The sequence below is a fragment of the Otolemur garnettii genome, unplaced genomic scaffold (genome assembly GCF_000181295.1).
Source record: "Otolemur garnettii isolate 467f Iridium unplaced genomic scaffold, OtoGar3 scaffold00253, whole genome shotgun sequence".
Lineage (NCBI taxonomy): Eukaryota > Metazoa > Chordata > Mammalia > Primates > Galagidae > Otolemur > Otolemur garnettii.
The window spans coordinates 513,527-530,468 of record NW_003852648.1 but is presented as its reverse complement, the minus strand read 5'-3'; the positions used below and the strand labels follow the sequence as shown (position 1 = coordinate 530,468).

General features: G+C 34.7%; 1 pseudogene; it reads right to left on the bottom strand.

Annotated features, from left to right (window-relative positions):
• LOC100943736 overlaps positions 1 to 16,942 on the bottom strand; it is a 675,731-nt pseudogene that overhangs the window by 554,330 nt on the left and 104,459 nt on the right.

Here is a 16,942-nt window from a genome sequence, read left to right as displayed (position 1 = left end):
TACAATTCCTCTACTAGGTATATATCCAGAAGACCAAAAATCACATTATAATAAAGATATTTGTACCAGAATGTTTATTGAAGTCCAATTCATAATTGCTAAGTCATAGAAGAAGGCTGAGTGCCCATTGATCCATGAATGGATTAATAAATTGTGATATATGTGTACCATGGAATATTATGGAGCCTTAAAGAAAGATGGAGACTTTAACTCTCATGTTTACATGTATAGAGCTGGAACATATTCTTCTTAGCAAAGTATCTCAAGAATGGAAGAAAATGTATCCAATATACTCAACCCTACTATGAAACCAATTTATAGCTTTTATACGAAAGCTGTAACCCAATTATAGCCCAAGAAGAAAGGGAAAGGGGAGAGGGATGGGAGGGGAGTGGGGAATATGGGTGGAGGGAGAGTAATCGGTGGGACCACCCCTATGGTGCATATTACAAGGGTACATGTGAAATTTACTAAATGTAGAATATAAATGTCTTAACACAATAAGAAAATTCTATGAAGACTATGTTAACCAGTTTGATGAAAATATTTCAAATTGGACATAAAACTAGCACATTGTACCCCATGATTGCATTAATGTACACAGCTATGATTTAATAAAAAAAGAAGACAATGATGGTCATTTCATATTGGTCAAGGGAAAAATACAAGAAGAAGACATTTCAATTCAAAATATTTATGTACCCAATTTAAATTCTTCCAGATTCTCGAAAGAGACCTCGCCTAGTCTGAGCAATATGATATCCTATAATACCATGATAACAAGGGGCTTTAACACTCCTCTCTCAGAGCTGGACAGATCCTCTAAACAGAAATTAAACAAAGATATTAGAGATTTAAATGAGACCCTAAACAACTTTGCTTGATAGGCATATGTAGAACACTCCATCCAAAAGATTAAGAATATACATTCTTCTCATCATCCTATGGAACATTCTCCAAAATTGATCATATCCTAGGACACAAAACAAACCTCAACAGAATCAAAAGAATTGAAATTTTACCTTGCATCTTCTCAGACCACAAGGCACTAAAGTGGAACTCAACTCCAACAAAAACATTCAATCTCGCACTAAGGCATGGAAGTTAAACAACCTTATGCTAAATGACAGTTGGATTCAGGAAGAAATAAAAAGGAAGTCATTAACTTCCTTGAGTATAACAACAATGAAGACACAAGCTACCAAAACGTGGAATACAGCAAAAGTAGTCCTGAGAGGAAAATTTATTGCTTTAGAAGCCTAAGTTCAAAAAACAGAAAGAGAGCACACCAACAAACTCACAAGCCATCTTATGGAATTGGAAAAAGAAGAACAATCTAAGCCTAAACCAAGCAGAAGAAAAGAAACATCCAAAATTAAATCAGAGATTAATGAAATTGGAAAGAAGAGAATCATTCAGAAAATTAATGAAACAGAATACATTACTGGGATCTGACCAAATTAAAAAGCTTCTGCACTGCCAAGAACACAGTAAGTACAGCAAGCAGTCTGCCCTCAGAATGGGTTTGCAGGTTACATTTCTGACAAAGGTCTGATAACCAGAATTCACAGAGAACTCAAACTTAGTATAAAGAAAAGAACAAGTGATCCCATTTCACTATGGGCAACAGACCTGGACAGAAACTTCCTGAAAAAATGCTCGTCTTCATTAATCATCAGAGAAATGCAAATCAAAACCACTTTGAGATACCATCTAACTCCAGTAAGAGTAACCCACATAGCAAAATCCCAAAACTACAGATGTTGGCGTGGATGTGAAGAAAAGGGAACACTTCTGCATTGCTGGTGGGACTGCAAGCTAGTATGTTCCTTTTGGAAAGAAGTTTGGAGAACACTCAGGGAACTAAAAATTGACCTGCCTTTGGATCCTGCAATTCCTAGGAATATATCCAAAAGACCAAGAATTACTTAGCAAAAAAGATATTTGCACCAGATTATACATAGCAGCTCTATTCGTAATAGCCAAGTCATGGAAGAAGCCCAAGTGCCCCTTGACCTATGAATGGATTAATAAATTGTGGTATATGTATGCTATGGAATACTATGCAGCCTTAAAAAAGATGAAGCCTTTATCTCTTTTATGTTTACATGGAGGGATCTGGAACATATCCTCCTGAGTAAAGTGCCTCAAGAATGGAGGAAAAGTATCCAATATACTCAGTAATCCTATGAAATCTACTTGTATTTACTCATACATTCTTGTAAAAAATAGAACACAACTATAGCCCAAGATAATTGAGAGAAGTGAAGTGGGAGAGGTGGGGGGAGATTCGACAGAAGGAAGGTAAAAGGAGGGATCACACCTATGGAGCATATGACAAGGGTACAAGTCAAATCTGTGAAATGTAGAATATAGATGTTTTGGCACAATAATCAAGTAATTGAGGTGAAAGCTATGTTGATTGGTTTAATGTAACCACCTTAGAATGTATTAAAAAAAATCAGCACATTGTACCCAACATATCCATGAATGTATTCATGATCTATGTGTATTTGACTTAATAAAAAAATTAATAAAACAAGGAGTTGTTTTTTAAAAAATAAAAAAAAATGATAAACTTTTGGGCAAACTAACTAGAAGTAAAAAAGTAAAATCTCTAATAACCTCAATTAGATATGGTAAAGGGGAAATAACAACTGATGCCACAGAGATACAAGAGATTATCTCTGAATACTACCAGAAACTTTATACCCAGAAATTTGACAATGATAAGGAAATGGATCAATATTTAGAATCAAACCCTCTCCCTAGACTTAGCCCAGATGAAATAGAGCTCCTGAACACAGCAATTTCAAGCACTGAGATCAAAGAAACAATAAAAAATCTCCCAACAAAAAAATGCCCTGGTCCAGATGGCTTCACACCAGAATTCTAGCAAACCTTCCAAGAAAAGCTTTATTCCTATACTGCAGAAATTATTCCAAAAAATTGAGGAGGACAGAATCTTCCCCCCAACACATTCTGTGAAACAAACATGACCCTGATACCAAAACCAGGAAAAGACCCAACTAAAAAGGAGAATTTAAGAACAATTTCACTCATGTTGCAAAAACTCAGAACAAAGTGCTAGTCAATAGATTACAGCTTATCATCAAAAAAGTTATACAGCACAATCAAGTAGGTTTCATGCCAGGGATGCAAGGCTGGTTTAATATATGCAAGTCCATAAATGTTATTCACCATATCAACAGAAGCAGATCACTGGAACCCAGGGGTTTGAGTTGCTGTGAGCTGTGGTGCCAGGATACACAGGGTGACAGAGACTCATCTCAAAAGAAAAGAAAAAAATGTCTTTGGATCCCCTAAAACCTTCCTTTTAGTAAAGTTATAATTAGGGGTGGTGCCTGTGGCTCAAGGAGTAGGGTGCCAGCCCCATATATTGGTAGCAGTAGGTTCAAACCCAGGCCCAGCCAAAATAAAAAACAAAAATAAAGTTATAATTACCAATGTTTTACTTTATATTTTGCAATTTTCATGATTTGAATGAGTGTGATTTACTAATCACTTCCAGCTTTTGATTTAAAGTGACGGACAAGAAACTTTTCTATTCACATGAATATTTAGAGGCCATTGTGGATTATTAATTGGCCTAATTTTAATATTCCTGTTTCTAAAGGAATAAGGAGCCCTGAGGAGAGGAAAGGAAATGGAAAAACAGCTGTAAGTGGACCAGTCAGAACACACAAATTTATCAATTAAATTTGTCATCTTATACAAGCAGTTTGTAATACACCAAAACAATAACATCAAAGGTCAGATAATAGATATACTAATGATAAAAAAGCTTTTGTGAGAATTACCAATTTGTGACATAGAGATTTCTATGAGAGCATGCCACTGGAAAAATGGTACAAGTAGATTTGCTCTATGTAAGGTTGCAACAAACTTTCAATTTGTTAAAAAAAAAAAAACTGCTATATGTGAAATGCAATAAAGCACAGTGCAATAAAAAGGTCTGCACATATCCTAATGATTTGAAATCAGTCTACCAAAGAGATGTCTTCATTTTCCTGTTCACTGTAGCATTACTCACAACAGCTAAGATACGGAATCAATCTAAGTACCCATCAATGGACAAATGGATGTTTTTGTTTTTGTTTTTGTTTTTGTTTTTTTGAGGCAGAGTCTCACTTTCTTGCCCCCATTACAGTGCCATGGCATCATAGCTCACAGCAACTTTAAACTCTTGGGCTCAAGTGATCCTTTTGCCTCAGTTTATTTTTTATTTTATTTTTTTTTATTTTTAGTAGAGATGAGGTTCTCACTCTTGCTCAGGCTGGTCTTGAACTCATGAGCTCAAGAAATCCACCTACCTTGGCCTTCCAGAGTGCTAGGATTACAAGGCATGAGCCATTGTGCCTAGCCAACAAACAGGTTTTTAAAATGTGGCTGAATGTGGTGTCTCATGCCTATAATTCTAGCATTTTGGGAGCTTCACTTAAGGCCAGAAGTTTAAGACCAGCGTAGGTAACCTAGCATGACCTCATCTATAAACAAGGAATTAGCTTGGTATGGTGGCATGCAACAGCTACTTCATAGGCTGAGGCAGGAGCCTGAGTGTTTGAGGCAGTAGTTAGCTATATAAATAATTAAATACTCCAATGGGATATAATTTAGCCTTAAAAAGCCAGGAAATTTTGTTATTTGTAACAATATATGTGAACTTAAAGGACTTTATTTTAAGTGAAATAAGGCAAGCACAGAGAGACAAATGCCACATGATTTTGCTTCTATGTGGACTCTAAAAAAATCCAGCTCATGAAAGTAGAGAATAGACTGGTAGACTGGTAGTTACCAGAGGATTGGGTGGGCAGTAGATGGAGAAATGGTACAAAGTTTTCTTTGAGTAAATTCTAGTGATTTATTGTACAGCATGGTTACTATAGTAAGTAATGATGTATATTTCAAAATATACAATTTTGAATTAAGTTTTTTAAATTAAATTTCAAACCAAAATTCTAAAAGAGAGGTTTTTAAATGTTTTAGATTTGAAATGTTGTCACTCCCAAGAAATGATGAATATTTGAAGTCATAGATGTTACTTTAACTTGATTTAATTATTCCACATTGAAATATATATCAAAATATCAAATTTTACCCTATAAACATATATAGCTATTACTTGTCAATTAAAAATAAAATAAAAAATTCACATGTGAATCTTTGAAAAGATAAATAGGATAGGATACTATTTCTAATATACCTTAAATATTAATTCATAAAATTATACTATGTATTATATAGAAAAATACAATACAAAACATGCATAAATCACTCTGGGAATAATATGTAACAACTTTCAGATAGTACTTCCCTTTGAGGAGGGAAAATAGGGTGGACTATGAAGGATATTTTAGCTTAACACCGAGTATGTTTAATTAAATGTTTGTATTTAATTATACAAAAATATACATTAAAAGTTCAATGTAAAATTACAAGTTTATTTCTCCATATAATTTTTTCTATACATGGCACCATAAACCTATGTACACCTTTTCTGTTTGTTTGTCAAATAATTACACATATTTTATCTCATGTAGGTTTTACAAAATATAGAAATTACTCCCTGAAACAATAGTATTTCATGTAGGTTTTACAATTGGCCCCCAAAATGCTAGTCTCTAGTCTATTAGACCATATTTCTAATGTTGAAAATATTTTGAGTGCACATGACCCTTTGTTTAGTTTCTATTTGGCTCTTTTTAAAACATATAATTGTGCTCTACCTTGAGAGATATATATATATATATACACACACATATGTTATCTATAATAAAATATGTATAAGATGACATATATAAATATATATAATATATACTTTATAAACATAAATATATGTGGTATTAAATCATATTAGCAATTCATTTTTAATTTAATATATTCTATTACTGAGTATAATATGATTTATAAAACATTGAGGAAGATAATATATGAAAATGGGTAAAACTACAAATTCTAATATTTTGACAACCCCAAAATATCTTATAGTATATCCCAGTGTTTAATTTACCCAAATATGGGGAATATCACTAGATTACAATTACATTTCATTTTAAAAAATGAAGAAAAGAGTTCAGCAATCAATTGAAAATATAAGCTCAGGAAGCTAAAAAGATTGCCTGGTTAGAACAATAGTTCAAAAGTCTGGTCCCTAGTCAAATTTTTCATCTAGCACACACACTGCCTCTTCAGGGCTGCCTTCATGTCCTCATTCCTAAGACTATAGATGACGGGATTCAGGGTAGGGGGCACAACTGTGTAGAACACTGACAGGAAAAGATCTGAAACTGAGAAAGAATTTGAAATTGGCTTAACATAGGCAATGCTACCAGATATCATAAATAGAGTTACAACTACTAGATGTGGAATACAAGTAGAAAATGTTTTTGATTTACCCTTCTTCGATGGAATCCTCACAATGACAGAAAAAAATGTACATATAAGAGAGAGTAATTGAAACAAAGCAGATTATCACAAGACTTGTACCAAGAATCATGACTCCAGTCTCAATGAAAATTAATTTGGAGTCCACTAAGCTTAGGAGTTGTGGAATATCACAGAAAAATTGATGTATTTTATTGGACCCACAGAATGGTAATGAGAATGTTGCTGTCACATGCATGAGTCCACAGATCACCCCACTGAGCCATGACATGGCCATTATTTTCACACAAGCCCCCTGGTTTATGATGACCTCATAACGTAAAGGCTGGCAGATGGCCACATAGCGGTCATAGGACATCACTGTAAGGATGGCTACCTCAGTAGTTGCCAAGTCCATGAAAAAGAAGACTTGCAGAGCACACCCAAATAAAGAAATGGAGGTGTCATGAGTCAAGGAACTGGCAATAGATTTGGGAACCATGACAGAAATGTAGCAAAAATCTAAAACAGACAAGTTTCTCAAAAAGAAATACATAGGGGTTTGGAGGTGAACATCAAGAGCAGTAAGAATGATGATTAGGAGATTCCCTGTAAGAGCTACCAGGTAAACAAGTAAAAATAGAGCAGCATGTACAATACGAATCTCCCAGGAGTCTGAAAATCCCATAAGGAGAAATTCGGCAACCTTGGTTCTGTTAACATCATTTGTGGTCATTTCATTTCTTCCTAAGAAGAGAGAAGGATAGATTATTGATATATCAAATATGGTACCCCAAATGATATTTCTTAAGCAATTATGTGTTAATTAAAGAAAACATAACTGTAATGTGCATATGGATATTATCTTTTTAAACCTAAATCTCAATGACACAACATAATGCTTTATACAAAGCATATTCTCAGTAAATACATCCTGTATGTTTGGTGTATGGAAGAGTTACAACCAAAATGCAAACTAAAAATGGAGAATGAATAACATCAATGAAGTAATCAACAAAGAATATGCACAGTATTGACAAAATAATGGATAAAAATACACATAAATTGGAGAAAACGGAATATTAGTATTATTCTCACATATTGAATATACATATTTATATCAAAGCCCCTTATTTGTTGAAGTATACCAATGCAAATAGTTTGTCATAATTCTCTTCAGTTTCTATGAAACTGAAAGCAGAGTGCTATAAGTAATCTGAAAAATATTCCTTATTTCATAACTACTCAGTGAGATTATAGTCAAAACCTTTCAAAATATTTCAGGAGACATTTGTTAAATACCCTACCTTACAGGCATAATGATAGGGTTTCAAGGTAAAATATATCTTAAGAAACAGTTCTTGAATTCAAAATTAATCAAATGGCAAACATAGTGAAGTAAAATATGATAAAAAATACCAGAAAGGATAAAAAAGAATGACAGTGTATTGCGTCAAGAAAAGAGAGTGATCTTATTTTGTGTTGTTATAGAAGACTAGAAGAGAACCATCATCTGAGCTAGGTCTTAAGAAGTATTTTTCCAAATGATTTTCAGATAGATTTTTTTTTTTTTTTTTTTGAGACAGAGTCTTGCTGTCACTCAGCCTAGAATGCAGTGGCACCTTCATAGCTCACTGCAACCTCAAAATCTAGGGCTCAATCAGTGCTCTTGCCTCAGCCTCCCTAACAGCTGGAACTATAAGCATGCACTACCATGCCCACCTAATTTTTCTTTATTTTTGTAGAGATTGGGTCTTTCTATTATTCAGGCTGGTCTCAAACTCCTGACTTCAAGTGATCCTCCCACCTCAGCCTCCCAAAGTGCTGGGATTATAGATGTGAGCCACCAGTCCTGGCTTTTGAACTGAAAGTTTTGAAGAGAGCTACATAGTCAAAGGACAAAAGTATTTATGTTATGATTATGATAGGGACATGAATATGGATTAGGTTGAAAATGTGCATTTAAATCAATTCAATGTTTTGTTGGTCGTCAGAGTTTTTCTTCAATATTGAGATTAAAAAATAGAATACTGAGTACATATTCAAGACACCTAGTAATACTGAGCAATTTCTATGATAATCTGTCTTAGCATCTGCCACCCATTTAATTTGTTTTCTTAAATTTTGTTTTATTTTGGTGTAATTCAGTACAATCGTATCTAAGTTTAGCTGCCAGACTTCCACAGTGTATCAAGCCAAACTCTGAAATGTACTTTTCCCTTACAAATTTATGTAGCATAATTTATACACAATACACTGTATCAACTTAAAGTTTGCATTTTAAGAAATTTTATAGTTGAATATGCCTAAGAAACCAACACCACAATCAGGACACATTACTTTTATCAAATCCAAAAGATTCCTTTCTAAAATTTTTATTTATTTATTTATTTTTATTAAGTCATATACACATAGATCATGAATATATTTATGCATATGTGGGGTACATTGTGTTGATGTTTTTATACAATTTGGAGTGCTTACATCAAACTAATTAATATAGCTTTTACCTCATTTACTTCATTATGATGTTAAGCCATTTATGTTCTATACTTGATAAATTTGATTTGAACCCTTGTAATATGCTTCATAAGTGTAGTCCCACTATTTACCCTCCCTCTACCAATCCTCCCTCCTTCTCTACCTTCCTGCTCCATTTCTCTCCCTCATTCTGGGCTATAGTTGTGATCTTTCATAAGAAGGTATAAATAAATATAAATTGGTTTCATAGAAGTAGTGAGTATGTTGGATAGTTCACTTAGGAGAATATGTTCCAGGTCCATCCATGTAAGCATAAAAGAGGTAAAGTCTTCATCTTTTTTAAGGCTGCATAGTATTCCATGGTGTGTGTGTGTGTGTGTGTGTGTGTGTCACAATTTATTAATCCATTCATGGGTTGATGGGCACTTGGGCTTCTTCCATGACTTGGCTATTACAATTTGAGCTCCAAAAATTTTTATATAATCTCTCTCTGTCTTTGTCAATTCTCACTCTAGGAAATCATTGATATTCCTTTCTTTTTAAAGCAGGTTAACAAGTAAACAGGGAAAGGAAACCAACAAGGAATCAACTAAGTGTCTCTCTCCTGGATAATCTTAAATGTATTTTTAGTAGTTTTAGTTTTCTCATATTGATTGCCTAAATAGCCTGATGTTGGAGAGACAGAGACAACCAAATGGAATACAAAATGCTTGCTGTGACCAAGCATAAGAATTAACCTGGTCAGTGTGTCTATTTTGATTACAGTTTACCAAAGAAACACTGATCAATATTTCTCTTATTCAAAAACATTTTAGAATGGATTATATGGTTATACTATCCAGGAGGACAGATATTGAAGACCATAATGTGAGGGCCACCATGCAGAGCTGAGGAACAGCACTAGGATTGCCTAATTGATCATGAATTTTTCAAAATTCCATCAATGCAAACATTTCAAAATGTGTACAGAATACTCCTTTCATCTAACACACACACAGCACACCACATACACCCTCAAACATTCACCATTCAAAGGCAATATAGACTCATGTAACCCCATCACACATTGAGGCACTTATTAAACCACTCTCTGTTTTCTTCCAGATGTTTTCATGGCTATGCACTGCTCATTACAAAATCCTAAACCACCACCATGCAAATAAAAGCCATTGGTATGTATTCTAATTTTTTTTGTCTTTTATATGTACATTAGTTAAGAACATGGTATAAAATCTATATGTGTAACCTATTGATTAAAAAATAAAATAAACAAAATACAAAATATTTAAAAAATAAAATAAACAAAAAACAAAAAGACAAAAAACAAAAAGACAAAAAAACAAAAACATTTGTATGGTTTTTTGAAGTTATGGTATTGAACTTACTGCATAGTGTGAGTTGATTTCTGATGAAGTGAGTCATTGAGCAACTTCAATTATTCAAACTTCGAAACTCCTATTTGTCTGTCTCAAAAGAAACCTTAGTTTATCTGAATATATATCACATCAAATTTAAAAATACCTTACATAGATTTCAAATATCTTTATCTTTTCTCTGATCCAGAAATATGAAAGCACATTTGGTTTTCATTTAGCTATGATTCAGTGTCTGTAATGAAATAGTATTTAGTAACTGAGGTCCAGTGAGAGAAACTTTTCATAGTTCTGAGGTCTCTGGAGATAATATTCCTGTATTTTAAGTATGCCCTTTGGGAGCAAGAAGCAAAATAGAGCTTTGATTAGTTCCAGTGGCTACTAATAAAGAAAAGTTTCCTTTGGGGGGGATGTAGGATAGAAAAAAGGAAATTAAATAAATAGTGATTTTTTGCATACCCAGAGACTCAGTTAGGTATAGCATGTGCTGAGAAAGTGGTCAATAATATATTAGCATAAATAGGCCTAAACCCAAATTAAGATTCTAGGACTAGATATCTATATTAAACATTTTCATTCTAATATTCTTCCCCAATATGCATATTTTGCCTTTGTCATACCCCTTTCTATTACAAGTTGATTTGGTACAAAAATAGTAGATTTCAAATACCAAAAAGTCTTTAAATACTAAAAGGTCTTGTCTTAAGATCTTTCTGGGCATTGTTTTGATGAAGATAAAACCTGTTGAAATGGCCCATGTACTTGAACACCCTGACATTCATCTAACTCTATCTCACTTAATGCTAGTCCTACATGGAATGAGTGGACATCGGATCACCTCTTTTGAGAAGTGATATTCAAATATTTTCTAATTTAAAATTTGGTTTATTTGTATAAGTATGTAGGAATTATTTTCATATTGTGAATGGTAATTTATTGTTGATAAAATTGGTGCTGGTTTTTACTAGGAGAGAGCCTGAAAAAAGTTGTACTTTTTTTCTGTTGATATTTTTATATTTGTCTTTAGACTATCTCTGACAAAAAGAAATTATTAAATTTAATGTAGTTTTTCTATGAATTTCTCACTTTTAAAGTTTTTTTTTTAGTCTGGTTTTTCTTTTGTTTTTGTTTTTTTTTGAAATTTTTTCCACAGGAATGACATAAACAAGATGGCAGGATGGAAATTTCCAACTCTCTTCTCAAAAAATACCAATTTAAACAACTATTTATGCCCAAAGTACCTTCCCAAGAGCTAAAGAAATAGATGTAACACCCAGGTGTAGCACATAAATATTTTTTTAAAGATGAAATGAACAGGATAGAAAAGATAGTTTCATATTGCCTGCATCACCTGATTCCCATTCTCAGTCAGGGAATGGAGAGAGATCACCTCTGTGTAGGAGAAGAAAACTAAAGTGAGCACCAAACTTAGCTTCAGATCCCAGTATCAGGCTCTGTCCTAGTAAAAACCAGCACCATGCCGGCCCCTGTGGCCCTAGACTCCATGTTTGCCCATGCAGACTCAATCTCCATGCCTACACTATGGTCAGACCAGTTCCCTTAACCCCAGGCTGCAGACTGTTCCATGCCAGACTAGGCCCCATGGCCCCAGACTTCAAGTTCACCCCAGTGCCACATTAGCACCAGAAGATCCAGTCTTTAGGCTGTCAACCCAAAGGACTTCCTTTGCCCCAAATTCCTAGCCAAGATGTGTGAAAGTATCCAGTTTCACCCTAGTTCCAGATCCTCATTAACAAATCCAAGCATCAGGCTGCCACTGTGGTCACAGGCACCAGAATGGCACTCATTAGTACAACCTCCAGGCTATGTTCTGTAGTCCAATCTATTGGCTTACCTGGTCTCTGTGGCTCAGAGTTCCAAATAACCCAGAGTCTGGGCCAACTTCAGCTGAGCAATCTCAGTAGAGCCCAGCAACAAGCCAGCCTCCACAGACCCAGCCAGGCAGCAAGCATCTTGAGGAGCACCTATATACTCAGGCTCTAGTTTGACACTCACGGACCCAAGATCAAGGATGGCCTCTGTCAGCCATGGATCCTGGCCCACCTCTGTGCACCTGGATGACAGCTCAACTTCTGCTGACACAGAAAAATGGATAACAAGCCTGTGGCTTGCTCTAGTACTCCAGGAGCATGACACCCATAATGCAAGATGGCCTTTCCAGAATCTCTGAATGGGATGAGTGGTGAAGGGCTTTTCCTGCCTAAGAAAGTTTGTAAAGACAACAATAAATGCCTACTTTTTGAATATTCAGACACCAACACATAGCCACAAGGATCACAATCAGGAAAACATAAAGCCACCAAAGAAAGAAAGTAAAGCACTTGTAACCCAATATAAAGAAATGGAGACATAAAAACTGCCTGATAAAGAATTTGAAGTAATCACTTTAAAGACATTCATGAGCTATAAGAGAACACAGACAATTAAACAATATCAGAAAAACAATACACAAATAGAATTAGGTTCAACAAAGAAATGAAAACATTTAAATGACAAAATAGAAATTCTGGAGGTAAAAACCACAATCACCGAACTGAAAAATTCCATAGAGAGCTACAACTACAGACACATTCCAGCCCAAGAAAGGATAAACAATCAATGAACTCAAGCAAGGAAAATATGCAATCTGAGGAAGAATGAAAAAGAATAAGAAATAATAAAGAAAGTCCACAGGTATTATAAGATATTAATAAGCAATCCACTAAAGTCATGCACCACATAACAACATTTTAGTCAATGATGGGCCGTATACAAGACAATGGTCCCCTAAGATTACATTGGATCTGAAAATTTTCTATTTCCTACTGGCACCGTAGCAAAGTATCGCCACACACAATGCATTACTAGCTATTTGTGGTGATACGGGTATAAACAAACTAGTTCTCTACCAGTCACATAAACGTATAGCACTTACAGTTATATTTAATATGTAATATTTGATAATGATAATAAATGACTATGTTATTGGTTTATGTATTTACTACATTATATGTAACTTTTTATTGTCATTTTAGAGTGTACTCTCTCTATTTATAAAAATTTATTTACTATAAACCAGCATGCTGTGTTTCACTCACAGCAGGCTTATACATGTACATCTCATGTTTACCATATCTACTGATTTCAAAATTTTTCCCGTGGTTGATTTAATTTGATGTAGTTTTATTCATTGTTCATTCTAAGCATACAAAACCCACTGCTGATATTGCCAGTAAAAAGCTATGTTGAGTGATTGACCTGAAAACAAAATTAAAAGTGATTAAGAACTTCAGCGAAGAAAAACCAGTGATGGTCACTGCCTGTTAGTCAAGGAAGCCTTATTCCACCATATACACGACCTTGAAAAGCAAGGACAAAGATCTTAAGTCCATGTTGATGTGGTGGAATTTAGATATCTCTGGAGTCAAGACTGTGTTTGTCTCCTGACTCAGGAAGTCTATTGAACAGGAAGAAGGCAATCCAGGTAATATTGAAATAATCCTTTTTTTTGAGTCAGAGTCTCACTATGTCACCCTTGGTAGAGTGCCATTGTGTCACAGCTTACAGCAACCTCAAATTCTTGAACTTAAGCAATTCTCTTGCATCAGCTTCCCAAGTAGCTGGGACTATGAGCCCATGACAACACCTGGCTATTTTTTTATTGTTGTCATCGCTGTTTGGCAGACCCAGGCCAGGATCAAATCCACCAGCCCCAGTGTATGTGGCTGGTGTCCTAATGGCTAAGCTACAGGCACCAAGCCTGAAATAATCATTTCAATCAAAGTTTCATAAAACCTTTAACCAAAGGCAAAAGTAAAAACAAGAAACAAATGAGTTGAGCAGAGATATGTCTGTGGAAGATGATGATTTTTGTCAAGGATGTTGAGGAAGAATAAAATGAGAAAGGTATAGCAGGTTCTGATGATGGTACACAAGTATATAAATCTCTTCCTTCAGAAGGGAACTCTGCTGAAGCTGATGGCATAGCTTATGAAGAAATGGAAGCTAATATGACTGAGAAAGAAGCTGAGAACAACATCTTGGTCACAATCTAGGCTGAAGATGCCATCACTCTGGATTTTGATGGTGATGACCTCTTACAAACAGGTAAAAATGTGAAAATGATAGATTCTGAAGCAAGTAAGCCAAAAGACAGGAATAATGCCATTGTACAGAGCTCAGAGGAGTAAAGGAAGGATTATGAGATGAATGATAACCATAAAGATGGTAAAAAGTAAGATTGTACGAAGGGTGATCTTTTCCAGAAGAAATCCGGGAAAGATCTAAGAAAGCAGAATCTGGAGACAAGAAAAGGATACTTGAAACAAAGGACCCTTATCTACTAGAACCTCTGGTCAAGCAAGGCTCTTCAAAGGAATCTGAAGATAGCAGGTCATCATCTAAAGATGGCAAAGGAAGTGCAAGTAGTACAAGTACTACTTGCAGTACAGGTAGCAATGAAAGCTCAACTAAAAATATCTGGGTTAGTGGACTTTCATCTGATACCAAAGCTGCTAATTTGAAGAACCTTCTTTGGCAAACATGGAAAGGTTCTAAGAGGAGAGAAAGTTACAAGTGCTCAAAGTCCTGGGGGAAATACCATACATCAGACTTTTTTTTTCTTTTTAAAAATTTAACATGATTGCTTTTCTTAATTTGGGAGAAGACATTTAAATAGTTTAGTTGTCACTTTTAATGGTTTTGTGCATCATTCCCCTTTTTTTCTTACAGCACCAAGAAACATTTGAGAAGATTTGGGTTGAACCTATTTTGTTTAATGCAGTGTGAATATAAGTAGCAATTTGCAGCTGCATGGTAGTGGTTTAAATTGCAATGTTAGCTTGTGGTGCCTGATTCTAGACTTAGTTCTTATCATCAAGCAATTTTAGTCTCTATTTTGAAAGGCTTGTTAAACTTGAAAAGTCTGCTGTCTAATTTTTAGAAAATAAGATCATCCTGTGGCACCTGTGCCTCAGAGGGTAGGGCACCAGCCCCATACACTGAGGGTGGCAATTTCAACCTCAACATCAGCCAAACTGCAAGGAAAAAAGAGCCAGGCATTCTGGAGGGCACCTGTAGTCCCAGTTGCTGTGGAGGCTGAGGCAAGACAATTGCTGAAGTCCAGGACTTGGAGGTTGCTGTGAGCTGTGACACCACAGCACTCTACCAAGGACAATAAAATGAGACTCTGTCTGTAAAAAAAAAAAAAAAGAAAAGAAGATCATTACTTGTATTTCTGAGTATTATGTAACCTATTTTTTCAGAAGATATTGTTACATTAAGTGCATCACTGTAACCCAGTTTTAAAAAAGTAATCTTTTTTGAAATAAACATTCATATTTTGTATATATAAAAAAGAACAAAGTGATGGAAGCTGTTAAAGGATCTGCTTTATTGAAGGCAATGTGACCAACAAAAATTCAAGGATAATTTACATAAGATATGCAAAAACTTCCAATAACCTCCTCTTTTTTCATGTTTTGAAAGGAATATTTCATAGGCACAGTAAAATGATTTGTGATTTCTCTTTGTAAACTTCCTTGGAGATGTTTTAGTAATATGTAGTACTCTAATTATTTATTCCCTAGGTATTGAGTATAAATCATTGGAAAAATTATCACATGGAAAAATTCAATATAGAACTTCAACAGAAAACTTGGCCAACAAGAAGAAAGATAAAAACAAAACATAATAAGACTTGGCAAGGATATAAAGAAATTGGAACTCTTGTGAACTGTAGATGGAAAAGTACAAAGTGCAGCCTCAATGAAAACCAGTCTGGAGGTTTCTTAGAAAACTAAAAATTGAACTACAATTATGATCTAGCAATCCTACGTCTGGGTATATATTCAAAAGAACGAATGATTGTATAAGGAAAATATGATGTGTATACACAGTAGAAAACAATTCAGTCTTTTAAGAAGTAAATTGTGTGATTTGTGACAACATGAATGAAACTGAAGGTTCCATTCTAAGGGAAATAAATCAGGAACAAAAAGACAAATACGATATGATCTCACTTTCATGTGAAATCTTAAAAAGTTGGATTCAGGCCATACACAGTGGCTCACACCTATAATCCTAGCACTCTTGGAGGCTGAGGCAGGAGGAGCATCTGAACTCAGGAGATCAAGAGCAGCCTGAGCAAGAGTGAGACACTATCTCTACTAAAAAGAGAAAAAAGTATCCAGGCATCATGGCAAGTGTCTGTAAGTTCTATCTGCTTAGGAGGCTGAGATAGGAGGATCACTTGAACCCAGGAGCTTAAGGTTGCTGTAAGCTATGATGATGCAACACACTCTAACCTGGTCAACAGAATAAGACTCTGTCTCAAAAACAAACAAACAATCAAAACACATTGAATTCAAAGAAGCAGAGAAAGGTTTAAGGTTTATGAGGTTTAAGGGGATGTTATTCAAAGGCTACAAAATTTTAGTTAGGATAAGTTCAGGAGATCTATATTATATGATATGAAAACTATAGTTAATAGCAATTCATTATGTATGTGAAAATTGCAAAGACAGTAGATTTTAAACGTTCTTTCCCCCAAAGCACTGATAACTATGTGAGATAATGGATATTCTACATAGCTTAATTTAGCTTTTTCCCAGAATATACATATATTAAAATATCATTTTGTGTGTTATAAATATGTATGTCAAAAGAAAGAAAGAAAGAAAGAAAGAAAGAAAGAAAGAAAGAAA